Source organism: Sorex fumeus, unplaced genomic scaffold, assembly GCF_029834395.1.
Source record: "Sorex fumeus unplaced genomic scaffold, SorFum_2.1 ptg000364l, whole genome shotgun sequence".
NCBI lineage: Eukaryota > Metazoa > Chordata > Mammalia > Eulipotyphla > Soricidae > Sorex > Sorex fumeus.
In genome coordinates, this window is record NW_026606420.1 from 19,295 (window position 1) to 34,195 (window position 14,901).

The 14,901-nt window shown below is 49.9% G+C and overlaps 1 pseudogene; it reads right to left on the minus strand.

The window, feature by feature from the left end:
• Positions 1 to 13,521: 13,521 nt before the first annotated feature.
• LOC130019015 (uncharacterized protein C6orf62 homolog) lies at positions 13,522 to 14,190 on the minus strand (annotated as a pseudogene).
• Between the last annotated feature and the right edge of the window lie 711 nt (positions 14,191 to 14,901).

A 14,901-nucleotide genomic window follows, 5' to 3' on the forward strand; every position in this document is an offset into this window, starting at 1 on the left:
TTCAGTGACCATGAGCTCATACAAGGATGTGTCTGACATATGGGTACCGGGACATTTTATCTGAACTACAATGGAGCCGACCCAGCCCCCAGGCAACCTTTGATTCCATAAGTCACGCACACGACCTGCCACTCAGCGCCATCTTACACCAAAAAGCAACAAAGAAGAAAACCTGTGGGAGGGCCACACAGCTCCCGGAAAATGCTCCGGGCTCAACTAGAGGCGATATCACCTGAAGGTCCCAGATGGGCTACGTACTGCCATCCTGCCTTCTCCAGAGGGTATGCCAGTGACCATAAGCTCCTACAAGTATGGCTCTGGCATACTGGTACCAGGACATTTTTTCCAAACTCAATGGGTCTGCCCCGGCAACCAGACAACCTCTGAGTCCTGAGTCAAACCCACAACTCGCCCCCCAGCGCCATCTTACACTACACAGCAACAAAGAAGAAAACTGGCTGGAGGGACCCACAGCTCCCGGAGAATGCTTCCGGCCGAAAATGGAGCCAATATCACTGGAAGGTCCCAGCAGGGGTAGGTGCTGCTGTCCACCTTCTCAGAGAAAATCCCAGTGAGCACAAGCTCCAAAAAGCAAAATCATATGGGCATGATTTCAGAATCAGAGGTTGCCTGGGAGCCTGACCGGACCCATTGAGTTCGGAAAAAATGTCCTGGTACCATCATGCCAGAGCCATGTGGGTACCAGGACTTTTTATCCGTACTGCAAAGGGGGCAGCCCGGCTCCCAGGCAACCTCTGATTCCAGAAGTCATGCCCACAACTCCCACACAGCACCAATTTACAACACACAGCAACAAAGAAGAAAACTGGCTGGAGGGCCCCACAACTGCAGGAAAATTCTTCAGGCCGAAAATGGAGCCGATATCACTGGGAGGTCCCCGAAGAACTAGGTGCTGCCGTCCCACCTTCTCCAGAGAAAATCCCAGTGATTATGAGCTCCAAAAAGCATGGCTCTTTCATGGGGGTACCAGGACTTTTTTCCCGAACTGCAAAAGGGCCGCCCTGGCTTCCAGGCAACCTCTCATTCCGGAAGTCATGCCCACAACTCGCACACAGCACCAATTTACAACACACAGCAACAAAGAAGAAAACTGGCTGGAGGGCCCCACAACTGCAGGAAAATTCTTCAGGCCGAAAATGGAGCTGATATCACTGGGAGGTCCCCGAAGAACTAGGTGCTGCCGTCCCGCCTTCTCCAGAGAAAATCCCGGTGACTATGACCCCCAAAAAGCATGGCTCTTTCATGGGGGTACCAGGACTTTTTTCCCGAACTGCAAAAGGGCCGCCCTGGCTCCCAGGCAATCACTGATTCCGGAAGTCATGCCCACAACCCGCCCCCATACCACCTTACAACACACAGTAACAAAGTAGAAAACCGGCTGGAGAGCCTCACAGCTGCAGTAGAATGTTCCAGGCCCCAAACAGAGCCGCTATCACCGGGAGGTCCCAGATGGGCTAGATGTTCCCATCCCACCTTCTTCAGAGGGTATCCAGTGACCATGAGCTCGTACAAACATGGATATGGCATGTGGGTACCAGGACTTTTTTTCCAAACTGCGAAGGGGCCACCCCGGTTCCTAGGCAACCTCTGATTTTGGAACTCACGCCAACGACTCGCACCCGGCGCCATATTACACCACACAGCAACAAAGAAAAAAACCGGCTGGAGGAGCACATAGCTCCCAGACAATGCTCTGGGCCTCAAATATTCAACATCATCTGGAGGTCCCAGATGGTGTACGTGCTGCCGTCCCGCCTTCTCCAGAGGGAGTTTCAGTGACCATGAGCTCATACAAGGATGTGTCTGACATATGGGTACCAGGACATTTTATCTGAACTACAATGGAGCGGACCCAGCTCCCAGGCAACCTTTGATTCCATAAGTCACGCACACGACCCGCCACTCAGCGCCATCTTACACCAAAAAGCAACAAAGAAGAAAACCGGTGGGAGGGCCACACAGCTCCCGGAAAATGCTCCGGGCCCAACTAGAGGCAATATCACCTGGAGGTCCCAGATAGGCTAGGTACTGCCATCCTGCCTTCTCCAGAGTGTATCCCAGTGACCATAAGCTCCTACAAGTATGGATCTGGCATACTGGTACCAGAATATTTTTTCCAAACTCAATGGGTCCATCCCTGCAAGCAGGCAACCACTGAGTCCTGAGTCAAACCCACAACTCGCCCCCCAGCGCCATCTTACACTACACAGCAACAAAGAAGAAAACTGGCTGGAGGGACCCACAGCTCCCTGAGAATGCTTCCGGCCGAAAATGGAGCCGATATCACTGGAAGGTCCCAGCAGGGGTAGGTGCTGCTGTCCACCTTCTCAGAGAAAATCCCAGTGAGCACAAGCTCCAAAAAGCAAAATCATATGGGCATGATTTCAGAATCAGAGGTTGCCTGGGAGCCGGACCGGACCCATTGAGTTCGGAAAAAATGTCCTGGTACCATCATGCCAGAGCCATGTGGGTACCAGGACTTTTTATCCGAACTGCAAAGGGAGCAGCCCGGCTCCCAGGCAACCTCTGATTCCAGAAGTCATGCCCACAACTCGCACACAGCGCCAATATACAACACACAGCAACAAAGAAGAAAACCGGCTGGAGGGCCCCTCAGCTGCAGGAGAATGCTTCAGGCCGAAAATGGAGCTGATATCACTGGGAGGTCCCCGAAGAAGTAGGTGCTGCCGTCCTGCCTTCTCCAGTGAAAATCCCGGTGATTATGACCTCCAAAAAGCATGGCTCTGGCATGTGGGTACCAGGACATTTTCCCCGAACTGCAAAAGGGCCGCCCTGGCTCCCAGGCAATCACTGATTCCAGAAGTCATGCCAACAACTCGCCCCCATGCCATCTTACAACACACAGCAACAAACTAGAAAACCAGCTGGAGGGCCCCACAGCTGCAGGAGAATGCTCCAGGCCCCAAACAGAGCCGATATCACCGTGAGGGCCCAGATGGGATAGATGTTCCCATCCCACCTTTTCCAGAGCGTATCCAGTGACCATGAGCTCGTACAAACTTGGATATGGCATGCGGGTACCAGGACTTTTTTTCCAAACTGCGAAGGGGCCACCCCGGTTCCTAGGCAACCTCTGATTTTGGAACTCACGCCAACGACTCACAACCAGCGCCATATTACAGCACACAGCAACAAAGAAGAAAACCAGCTGGAGGAGCACACAGCTCCCAGACAATGCTCCGGGCCTCAAATATTCAACATCACCTGGAGGCCCCAGATGGTGTAGGGGCTCCCGTCCCGCCTTCTCCAGATAAAGTTTCGGTGACCATGAGCTCATACTAGCATGTGTCTGGCATGTGGGTACCAGGACATTTTATCCGAACTACAATGGGGCCGACCCAGCTCCCAGGCAACTTTTGATTCCATACGTCATTCACACGACTCGCCACCCAGCGCCAGCTTACACAGAAAAGCAACAAACGAGAAAACCGGCAGGAGGGCCACACAGCTCCCAGAAAATGCTCCGGGCCCAACCAGAGTCGATATCACCTGGAGGTCCCAGATGGGCTAGGTCCTGCTGTCCTGCCTTCTCCAGAGGGCATCCCAGTGACCATAAGCTCCTACAAGTATGGTTCTGGAAAACTGGTACCAGGACATTTTTTCCAAACTCAATGGGTCCGCCCCGGCAAACAGGCTTCCTCTGAGTCCTGAGTCAAACCCACAACTTGCCCCCCAGCGCCATCTTACACTACACAGCAACAAAGAAGAAACCTAGCTGGATGGCCCCACAGTTCCCTTAGAATACTTCCGGCCAAAAATGGAGCCGATATCACTGGAAGGTCTCAGCTGGGGTAGGTGATGCTGTCCCTCCTTCTCAGAGAAAATCCCGGTGACCACAGCTCCAAAAAGCAAAATTATGTGGGCATGATTTCAGAATCAGAGATTGCCTGGGAGCTGGGGCAGACCCACTGAGTTCGGAAAAAATGTCCTGGTACCCTCATGTCAGAGTCATGTGGGTACCAGGACTTTTTATCCGAACTGCAGAGGGGGCAGCCAGCTCCCAGGCAACCTCTGATTCCAGAAGTCATGCCCACAACTCGCACACAGCGCAAACTTACAACACACAGCAACAAAGAAGAAAACCGGCTGGAGGGCCCCACAGCTGCAGGAGAATGCTTCAGGCCGAAAATGGAGCCGATATCACTGGGAGGTCTCCAAAGAAGTAAGTGCTGCCATCCCGCCTTCTATAGAGGGAGTTTTGGTGACCATGAGCTCATACAAGCATGTGTCTGGCATGTGGGTACGAGGACAGTTTATCCGAACTACAATGGAGCCGACCCAGCTCCCAGGCAACCTTTGATTCCATAAGTCACGCACACGACCCGCCACCCAGCGCCATCTTACACCAAAAAGCAACAAAGAAGAAAACCGGTGGGAGGGCCACACAGCTCCCGGAAAATGCTCCGGGCCCAACTAGAGGCGATGTCACCTGAAGGTCCCAGATGGGCTACGTACTGCCATCCTGCCTTCTCCAGAGTGTATCCCAGTGACCATAAGCTCCTTCAAGTATGGCTCTGGCATACTGGTACCAGGACATTTTTTCCAAACTCAATGGGTCCGCCCCGGCAACCAGGCAACCTCTGAGTCCTGAGTCAAACCCATAACTCGCCCCCCAGCGCCATCTTACACTACACAGCAACAAAGAAGAAAACTGGCTGGAGGGACCCACAGCTCCCGGAGAATTCTTCTGGCCGAAAATGGAGCCGATATCACTGGAAGGTCCCAGCAGGGTTAGGTGCTGCTGTCCACCTTCTCAGAGAAAATCCCGGTGCGCGCAAGCTCCATAAAGCAAAATCATGTGGGCATGATTTCAGAATCAGAGGTTGCCTGGAAGCCGGACCGGACCCATTGAGTTCGGAAAAAATGTCCTGGTACCATCATGCCAGAGCCATGTGGGTACCAGGGCTTTTTATCCGAACTGCAAAGGGGGCAGCCCAGCTCCCAGGCAACCTCTGATTCCAGAAGTCATGCCCACAACTCGCACACAGCGCCAATTTACAACACACAGCAACAAAGAAGAAAACCGGCTGGAGGGCCCCACATCTGCAGGAGAATGCTTCTGGCCGAAAATGGAGCGGATATCACTGGGAGGTCCCCGAAGAAGTAGGTGCTGCCGTCCCGCCTTCTCCAGAGAATATCCCAGTGATTATGAGCTCCAAAAAGCATGGCTCTGGCATGTGGGTACCAGGACTTTTTTCCCGAACTGCAAAAGGGCCACCCTTGTTCCCAGGCAACCTCTGATTCCGGAAGTCATGCCCACAACTCGCCCCCATGCCATCTTACAACACACAGCAACAAACTAGAAAACTGGCTGGAGGAGAATGCTCCAGGCCCCAAACAGAGCCAATATCACCAGGAGGTCCCAGATGGGCTAGATGCTCCCGCCCCACCTTCTCCAGAGGGTATCCAGTGACCATGAGCTCATATAAACATGGATATGGCATGCGGGTACCAGGACTTTTTTTCCAAACTGCGAAGGGGCCACCCCGGCTCCCAGGCAACCTCTGATTCTGGAACTCACGCCAACGACTCGCACCCAGCGCCATATTACACCACACAGCAACAAAGAAGAAAACCGGCTGGAGGAGCCCACATCTCCCGGAGAATCCTCCGGGCCTCAAACAGATTTGATAACACCGGGAGATCCCAGATGTGGTTGATGCTGCCTTCCCACCTTTTCCAGAGGGATTTCCGGTGACCATGAGCTCATAGAAGCATGGCTCTGGCATTCAGTACCAGGATATTTTTTCCAAACTCAATGGGTTCGCTCCGACTCCTAGAAAACCTCTGATCCCGAAAGTCAGTACCACGAGGCGCCCCCCAGCACCATCTTACACCACACAGCAACAAAGAAGAAAACCGGCTGGAGGGACCCAGAGCTCCCAGACAATTCTCTGGGGCTCAAACATTCTATATCACCTGGAGGTCCCAGATGGTGTAGTGCTGCTGTCCCACCGTCTCCAGAGGGAGTTTCGGTGACCATGAGCTCATACAAGCATGTGTCTGGCATGTGGGTACCAGGACATTTTATCCGAACTACAATGGGGCCGACCCAGCTCCCAGGAAACCTTTGATTCCATAAGTCACGCACAGGACTCTCCACCCAGCGCCAGCTTACACCAAAAAGCAACAAAGGAGAAAACCGGTGGGAGGGACACACAGCTCCAGGAAAATGCTCCGGGCCCAACCAGAGGCGATATCAACTGAAGGTCCCAGTTGGGCTAGGTACTGCCATCCTGCCTTCTCCAGAGGGTATCCCAGTGACCATAAGCTCCTACAAGTATGGTTCTGGAAAACTGGTACCAGGACATTTTTTCCAAACTCAATGGTTCTGCCCCGGCAACCAGGCAACCACTGAGTCCTGAGTCAAACCCACAACTCGCCCCCCAGCACCATATTACACTACAAAGAAACAAAGAAGAAAACTGGCTGGAGGGCCCCACAGCTCCCGTAGAATGCTTCTGGCCAAAAATGGAGCCGATATCACTGGAAGTTCCCAGCAGGGGTAGGTGCTGCTGTCCCGCCTTCTCAGAGAAAATCCCGGTGACCACGAGCTCCAAAAAGCAAAATCATGTGGGCATGACTTCAGAATCAGAGGTTGCCTGTTAGCCGGACTGGACCCATGGAGTTCGGAAAAACTGTCCTGGTACCCTCATGCCAGAGCCATGTGGGTACCAGGACTTTTTTGTCCGAATCTCAAAGGGGGCAGTCCAGCTCCCAGACAACCTCTGATTCCAGAAGTCATGCCCACAACTCGCTCACAGCGCAATCTTACAACACACAGCAACAAAGAAGAAAACTGGCTGGAGGTCCCTACAGCTCCCGGAGAATGCTCTAGGCCACAAACAGAGCCAGTGTCACTGGTAGTTCCCAGATGGGCTGTGTGCTCCCATCCTGCCTTCTCCAGAGGGTATCCCAGTGACCATGAGCTCATACAAGCATGGGTCTGTTATATGGGTACCAGGACTTTTATTCCCAACTGCAAAGGGCCGCCTTGGCTCACAGGCAACCTGATTCTGAAGTCGCGCCGACACCTAGTCCCCCAGTGCCATCTTACACCACACAGCAACAAAGAAGAAAACCGGCTCGAGGGTTCCACAGATCCCGTGAATGGTCCCGACCCAAACAGAGCCGATATCCCTGGGCGGTCCCAGATGCGCTAGGTGCTGCCGTCCCGCCTTTTCCAGAGGGAATCTCGGTGACCATGAGCTCCTACAAGCATGGGTCTGGCATGCAGGTACCAGGACATTTTTTAAGAACGGCAATATGGCCGCCCCGGCGCCAAGGCAACCTGTGATTCAAAAGTCATGCCACAACTCGCCCTCCAGCACCATCTTATGCACACAACAACAAAGAAGGAAACCGGTGGAGGGCCCCACAGCTCCCGGAGAATGCTCCAGGCAAAAACAGAGCCAATATCACCCGGAGGTCCCAGATGGGCTAGGTGCTTCCGTCACGCCTTCTCCATACGGAATCTCGGTGACCATGAGCTTCTACAGGCATAGCCTGGGCATGCTGGTACCAGGACATTTTTTCTGAACTGCAATGGGGCCGTCTTGGCTGCAGGCAACCTCTGATTATGAAGTCACACCCACATCTCGCCCCCCAGTGTCATCTTACAGCACACAGCAACAAAGAAGAAAACTGGCTGGAGGTCCCCAGAGCTCCAAGACAATGCTCCAGGGCCCAAACAAAGCTGATATCACTGGGAGGTCCCAGATGAGCTAGGTCCTACAGTCCCGCCTTCTCAAGAGGGAATCCCGGTGACCATGAGCTCCTACAGATATGGCTCTGGCATGCAGGTACCAGGACAATTTTTCCGAACTGCAATGATGCACCCCGGCTCCAGGGCAAGCTCTGATTTTGGATGCCCTGCCCACAACTCGCCCCCAGGGCCATATTACAGCACACACCAAGAAAGAAGAAAACTGGCTGGAGGGACCCATAACTCCCGGAGCATGCTCCAGGCACAAACAGAGCCAATATCACTCGGAGGTCCCCAATGCGGTAGGTGCTGCCGTCCCACTTCTCCAGAGGGAACCCGGTGAGCATGAGCTCCTACAAGCATAGCTCTGGCAACCTGGTACCAGGATATTTTTTCAGAACTTCAATGGGGCCACCCCAGTCACAGGCAACCTCTGATTCTGGAAGTTGTGCCCACAACTCGCCCCCCCAGCGCCATCTTACAGCACACAGTAAGAAAGAAGAAAACGGCGGTGGGCCTACAGCTCCCAGACAAAGAACCAGGCCCCAAACAGAGCCAACATCACCCTGAGGTACCAGATGGGGTAGGTGCTGCCGTCCCGCATTCTCCAGAGGGAATCCCGGTGGCCATGAGCTCCTACAAGCATGGCTCTGGCATGCGGGTACCAGGACATTTTTTCCGAACTGCAATGGGGCTGCCCCGGTCACAGGCAACCTCTGCTTCCAGAAGTCACGCCCACAACTCGCCCCCCAGAGCCGTCTTACACCACACAGCAAAAAAGAAGAAAACCCGGCATAGGGACCCACAGCTCCCAGAGAATGCTTCAAGCCCCAAACGGAGCAGATATCACTGGGAGGTCCCAGATGGAGTAGGTGCTGCCGTCCTGCCTTCTCCATAGGGAATCCCGGTGACCATGAGCTCCTACAGGCATGGGTCTGGCATGCGGGTACCAGGACTTTTTTTCCGAACTGCAAAGGGGCCGCCTCGGCTCCCAGGCAATCTCTGATTCCGGAAGTCATGCCCACGACTAGCCCCCAACGCCATCTTACAACACACAGCAACAAAGAAGAAAACCAGCTGGAGGGCCCCATAGCTCCCGGAGAATGCTCCAGGCCCCAAACAGAGCCGATATCACCAGGAGGTCCCAGATGGGCTAGGTGCTCCCGTCCAGCCTTTTCCAGAGAGTATCCCAGTGACCATGAGCTCATACAAGCATGGCTCTGGCATCCGGGTACCAGGGCATTTTTTCCGATCAGCAACGATGCACTGGGTTCCAGGGCATTCTCTTACTTTGAATGTCCCGCCCACAACTTGCCGCATTTTTAATCTATTTTAATTTATCTTTAATCCCGCCCACAACTTGCCCACATTTTTAATCCATGTTAAAAATGCGCACTGCATCCTAAATTTACACCTGTCCTTTTGGTTTATACATACTTCACTCCATATACAATGTGAAGTAAAATGAGGATTATTTTATTCTCCAATGAAGTCTACTGGCAGAGAGAAACAGAAACAAAGAAACAGCTGGTCATCAATGGGATGAGAGAGGACCTGGATGTTTTAAACAAGAAAAAGGGGTAAGAAACCCTATTTTATACGAGGGCGTTGGGAAAAGTGCCATGTCAAAAGGAGCATGTAAATTGAGACTAGAAAGATGAAAAGCAACACTTGCAGGATTTTCAGGTCAGAGAGAGAAAATGACCCAGGCAGAAAGAAATGTAAAATTGATGGAAAGTCCCAAAGGTGGAAATGTGGGTTGAATTCAATGCAGTGCTTGAGAAAAAGCAGGTGGCCAACGCGTGAATAAAGAATGAAGAGAGAAAGAGAGAGGCTGAGAGTAGTACAGAGGTGCAAGCACTTGCTTTGCACACAGTACTGGATTCCCCACACACTGCAGGGCAGGATCCCTGAGCACAGATCCAGGAGTAATCCTTGAATACTGCCAGGTGTGACACAAACCCCACCCCCTCCGCAATGGGGGACAGGGGAAGAGAGAAAGGAGAAAAGGAGAAGGGAGGAAGAGCAAAGGGAACCAAATCATGTGTCTTTTATCCTCAGGGAAGTAGGAAGCTACTTAGGGGATCAGGGACAATTGTGACTGATGATAGGACCAATCACCCTAATCACTAGGCTCAAGAGCAGAAGTGAATTAGCACAGCTCGGCGGTCACAGAGACAGGCCACTTCCATGCATTCAGGGCCAAAGGAAAGAAGAGTGAAATGAAGAGGTTTAAAAAGAGACAACCAATATCGAATGTTTGGAAACGACTCCTTCCAATATTTTTTTCAAGTCATCGGAAAAGCTGAAAGCAACTAAAAACATGGAATTTAAGTCACCATCCCCACCACCACAAGGACAGCCTCTCTCGGGTCACAGGAACCTTCCTTCCTATGCCCTGCACCCTTGGTAATCTCAGTTCTGTCATCAGAGTCTATGGGTCTATTTTCAGTGAACACTGTCTATTCCTTACCTTGGATGATCTACCGATGAGATCATCCAGGAAGACTTAGCCTTCAAGTTCTTTTTCTTTTCTTTAAATACACTTGAAAATAGGTAGCCTACTTACACTTGGAGAAAAATGTTAAAAAGTTTTACAAGAAAATCTCCCTCGTGTTCCCAGCCTACCTATGGATAACCACTGATACTTCTACTAAATACTCCTTAGAACAATAGTATAATGCTGTACGACTGAACTACATCAGTTCTCCATTGATGGGCACGTACTTGTTTCAAGTCCTTTGCTGTTACAAAGAGCTGTGGTGTAAAAAACATTGTTGATGTGTTGTTTTCTAAATGTGAGATTAAGTAGATCTAACTTTCTACATTTAATTACAGTTCATTAAGCTTGTATTACTATCATTCTTTATCAATGGAAATGTACTTGCACATCTTGAATTTTAATACTTTGCTTAGCATGTTGTCAGTTAAAATTCTTGGAAAAAAATTTGAACCCACTGCAATAGCTCACTTATAAAAGTTCAGGAATCTTCCAGACTCACCCAAATCATCAATCTTTAAATGATCTTCAGCCACAACATCCAGAAAGGAGTCACCAACTTTTCCTTTGACATTCATGTTTCCCCATCATGCTTTATAACGTAGACAATGTTACTTTATCTTCTGAACTGGAAAAGGAAGCAGACCTTTTACTCATTTGAAAAGGTTCTTTCAAATAATTGTTTTTAGAACTTGGGGAGTCAAAGAAATAGTGTTGGGGTGTGTGTGTGCAAAAATATGTTCTTTTAGAGTCATTTTTTTTCTTTCCAAAACTGAACTCAGAAGGAGACACCACAAATCAAAGGCACGTCTCCACTCCTAGAGGAAGGGAAACTCCCACCATACAGGAAATAGCAAGGACATCATTGTAAGGCCTCAGTATAACACCTGCCACAACTCCCTGAAGTCATGGTCACAGCCATGTGGGGACATTTAGCAATCACTGCCATTTGTGAAGTCTGTTTTACTTTCACACAGCTTGCTGATGAAAGCTCTCTGCTCCTGTTCCTAAAGGACTATCCCAGCGCTGTGAGGCACTTCAGGCAACTCAAGTGCTTGTTGTGGAGGTCTCTGACAGGGAGCTGTCATTGAGACAGCAATGCGATGTTTTTCAGAGCATTTGAACATGGGTCCATACCGTGAACTCATCTAACACGGTCCTCCTCCACTGCTGAATTAACCGAATCACAGGCTAGAACTTCTCTGGGCTGTCATCGGAACCGAGGACATCTCCCTTGTCAAGTTAAACCCTCTGAGAGCTCAGACATTTTTCAGATGAGGAAAGTCATCATCCTTAGACAAACACTGAATTTCAGGCCACCCGAAGACATTCTTAAGGGTGACCAAAGACCCACAAAAATTTGCTGAATAATGTTACCGTTATAACGCAACCTACCAGACGCCTTTTTCTGACCTTTACCAATTAAGACACCTGTTTGCTGGTGAGGGTCAAGCTTCTCAAATGAATCACCCTAAAAAGGGATCTACAGAAGCACACCCTTAACGTGTGGTAGACTCAAGTAGGCAAGCTTTACCAAGCCTTTCTACAGCAGGGCCTTTCAGAAACTTAACTAGAATAAAACTCGAGTATATAAAAGCCTGATGAAAATATCCTTGACTACAATTGACATCAGATTATTATTACTGCTGTTGTGGGTTTTTTTTTTTGAGGGGGGGAAGGGGCACACCCAGCATTGCTCAGGTCTTACGGAGGAGGCAACTCAGAAACACTGCCTCCAGAAAAGCACACAGACTATCTAGGCACTATTATTAACTGGCGGTGTTGAGTTCTGCAGATTATTCCAATTCTAAGAACTAGCAAACAGCTTTTTGCTCTGATTCCCAGAAGGAAACTGGGAAATACATAGGATCCTTTCAAATCCTCACCTGCTCAGCGCGCCTGCCCACACCGCCTGCCCACACGCTCAGCGTCCAGCTGGGCCCCACGGGCTGGCAAGGACCCCCACCCCCATGCCCGCCCCTCACCTGCTCTGAGCGCCCGCCCACACGCTCAGCATCCAGCTGGGCCCCAAGCACAGGCCACCTAGCAGCAGCTTGGCATGGCGGGCGCAGCCCAGGGCCTCGGAGGTGGCGTGCAGGAGCCGGGCAGTCTCCAAGGAGCCACCACCAGCGGTCGGCGGTCAACGCCCGTGACGCAGTCCGCACAGGCACGCAGGACACGGAGCCCGCCTCAGCGTGAGACCTGGGAGGTGGGGAGCGTGAGCCCGCAGTCCCAGCCAGGCCTGCCCCACCCGCCTTCCCGCTGACCTTTAAAGGCCAGAGCAACAGCGCTTTCCCCCTCCCGCCCCCACCAACTGGCCCCTAGCCACGCCCCCTAAGCGGGGGCATTATGACATACATTGTTTGATTATGTTCACAAGCCAGTTAGTTTCAGCCCTCAGGAAAGAAACACAGCCAAATGTTCTGGCCTGTTATTTACAACCTCAAGCATCTGGTGTCAAGTGGGTCTGGTGTCATCTGGTCTATGAGAAAAGACTGACTCTTCTGCTATACTAAGATTTAGGTTTTTTACTTAAGGCAGCTTAAAGAAAGAGATGTTGAGCCTCATTGAAACCAATCTGGACACACACGTCTTGTCTCGCCCATTTTCATGGTTCCCTGTATTCCTGACCGTTAGTGGGATAGTCTACATGGACTCGTCTGGTTTTTTTTTTTTTTAAACAAACCTGGCCCAGTAAAATGAGGCTAGAATACCTGCAATGAGATGCTTTTTTCATTTAAGATTTCTTTTCCGTGGTTGAATTTTCTTTTTAGAACAACTACTTCTGGTCATTAGATTGAATCTGACAGTGTTCTGGATCAACGGTAATTATAGCAAAGCTATTGCATTTGTAAAAATTATTTATTCTCCTACATGTACTTCTTACCCTCTAAATGCTGATGACAGATGTCAAAGAGGCAAAAACCAGCTCAAATGGAAAGACCGTCAAAAAGAGTATCACCTTGTGCTTTCAAATACATTGAAGCATTTCGGTGTACAATAGTCCTTTCATTTGACATTTTTAACAAGATGCTGATACAGTGCAGCAAATATGCAAAGTCTTCTTTCACACAGTCTGTGAAGAAGACAGCTAATTTTTTTCAGTTCTGAGATACAAATGATTTAAAAAGAAATCAGGATGAACAAGTTTCAAAATGCAGAGTGTTCTGTGCATGAGTCCATTTTCTTTAATCTCTGAAAGAATAAAGTGGTAAGAAAACAAGACAAGATCTCCTGCTGCACTCTGATCTTCTCCACTGTGCTGGCCCAGACTCTATTCTGGCTTGGAAGGATGCAGGTGTTTCTTTACGGTGCCAACCTCCCAGTGGGTGAGCTGTTCCTCTGGCAGGTAGAGGCAGATGCTGCATAACTTGAAGATATTACCTTTATTTTTTGGAGTCTGCAAATGCTGTTGGTCGATAAAGAGAAACACTGACTGGTTGGGATTGTTGACAACAATTCCAGTCTTGTCCTTGTGGCTCAGTACATGCAGAAAGTGTTTTTCATAGTCACAGTGATGAAACTCAAATTTGGCATGAATGAGACGAAAAGGCTCATCAGATTCCTTCCAACTAGAAAACAGTAGACAGATAATTTTTTTCAATAACATTCTAAGGCCACAGAATGAAATACATCTCCTGAGTACAGTCAATGACATCCCTTCTCACAGACTGGTATCGAGGAGCAGGAAGCTGGACCACATCCTCCTTTAAAAGCTCTATGGAACTTTCCAAGGAATAGCTGGAATCCCGCACACCTTTTAGGATATTTTCTTATAATTATTCGTCATGACTGGTTTGACCTCAGACACTTCAAAACCTGCTGATTTTTTTCTTCTTCTCCTTGAATGCAAAGGTAATATACATCTTGAAGTCAAACTGGTCAGCTAGAGCTTCTTTTTCTTTCTAAGCTGAGCATGTAGTCTGTACAGAGCTTGTTTCTTCTACACGGACTCATCTTCACCATCTAGTCCGGCCCCAACAGAAAGAGACAGTGAGAGAGAAAGACAGAGAGAGACAGAGAGAAAGATACCGCCACTCCTCCAATAAGAAACTAGGAATAGTTCTCAAAAGCCAGAGTTTGAAAACAGGATTTGAAAACGGAAGTCCCTGGTTAGATGCTCAGTACCCTGTGGTCCCATGAACACTGCCAGCAACAACCTTTCACACCAAACCTGAAGTAGCTCCTGAGAACTAATAGGTGTGACCTCAAATCAAAAGCCAACGTTTGAAGTCATGGTTCCCACCACCAATTGAATGAATGTTCACAGCGCATTATATACTTAGGACCAAATCTTTGCTGGAATAAAAAACTAGCCACGATAACCCTGTGTGCATATTTCTGAGAATAAGACCTTCCTTGGGTCTAGAGTGATAGTGCAGTGGATAGAGCATTTGGTCCCCAAGGAACTGCTCAGAGTTGTTCCTGAGTTACAGAGCCAGGAGTAACCTCTGAGCATTTCCAGTCTGCTTCCCCGACGAAAATAGAAATGAAGAAAGCCCCCCAAAACACGGCTATAGAACGAAGAGCTGGAGTGCAGGCTTTGTGTCTGGGTTTAGTCTTGCACTGCATGGTTCACTCAGCACTGCCGGGAGTAATCCCAGACCACAGAGCTAGATTAGTCCGTGAACAATATGAGGTTCAATCCCTGGGG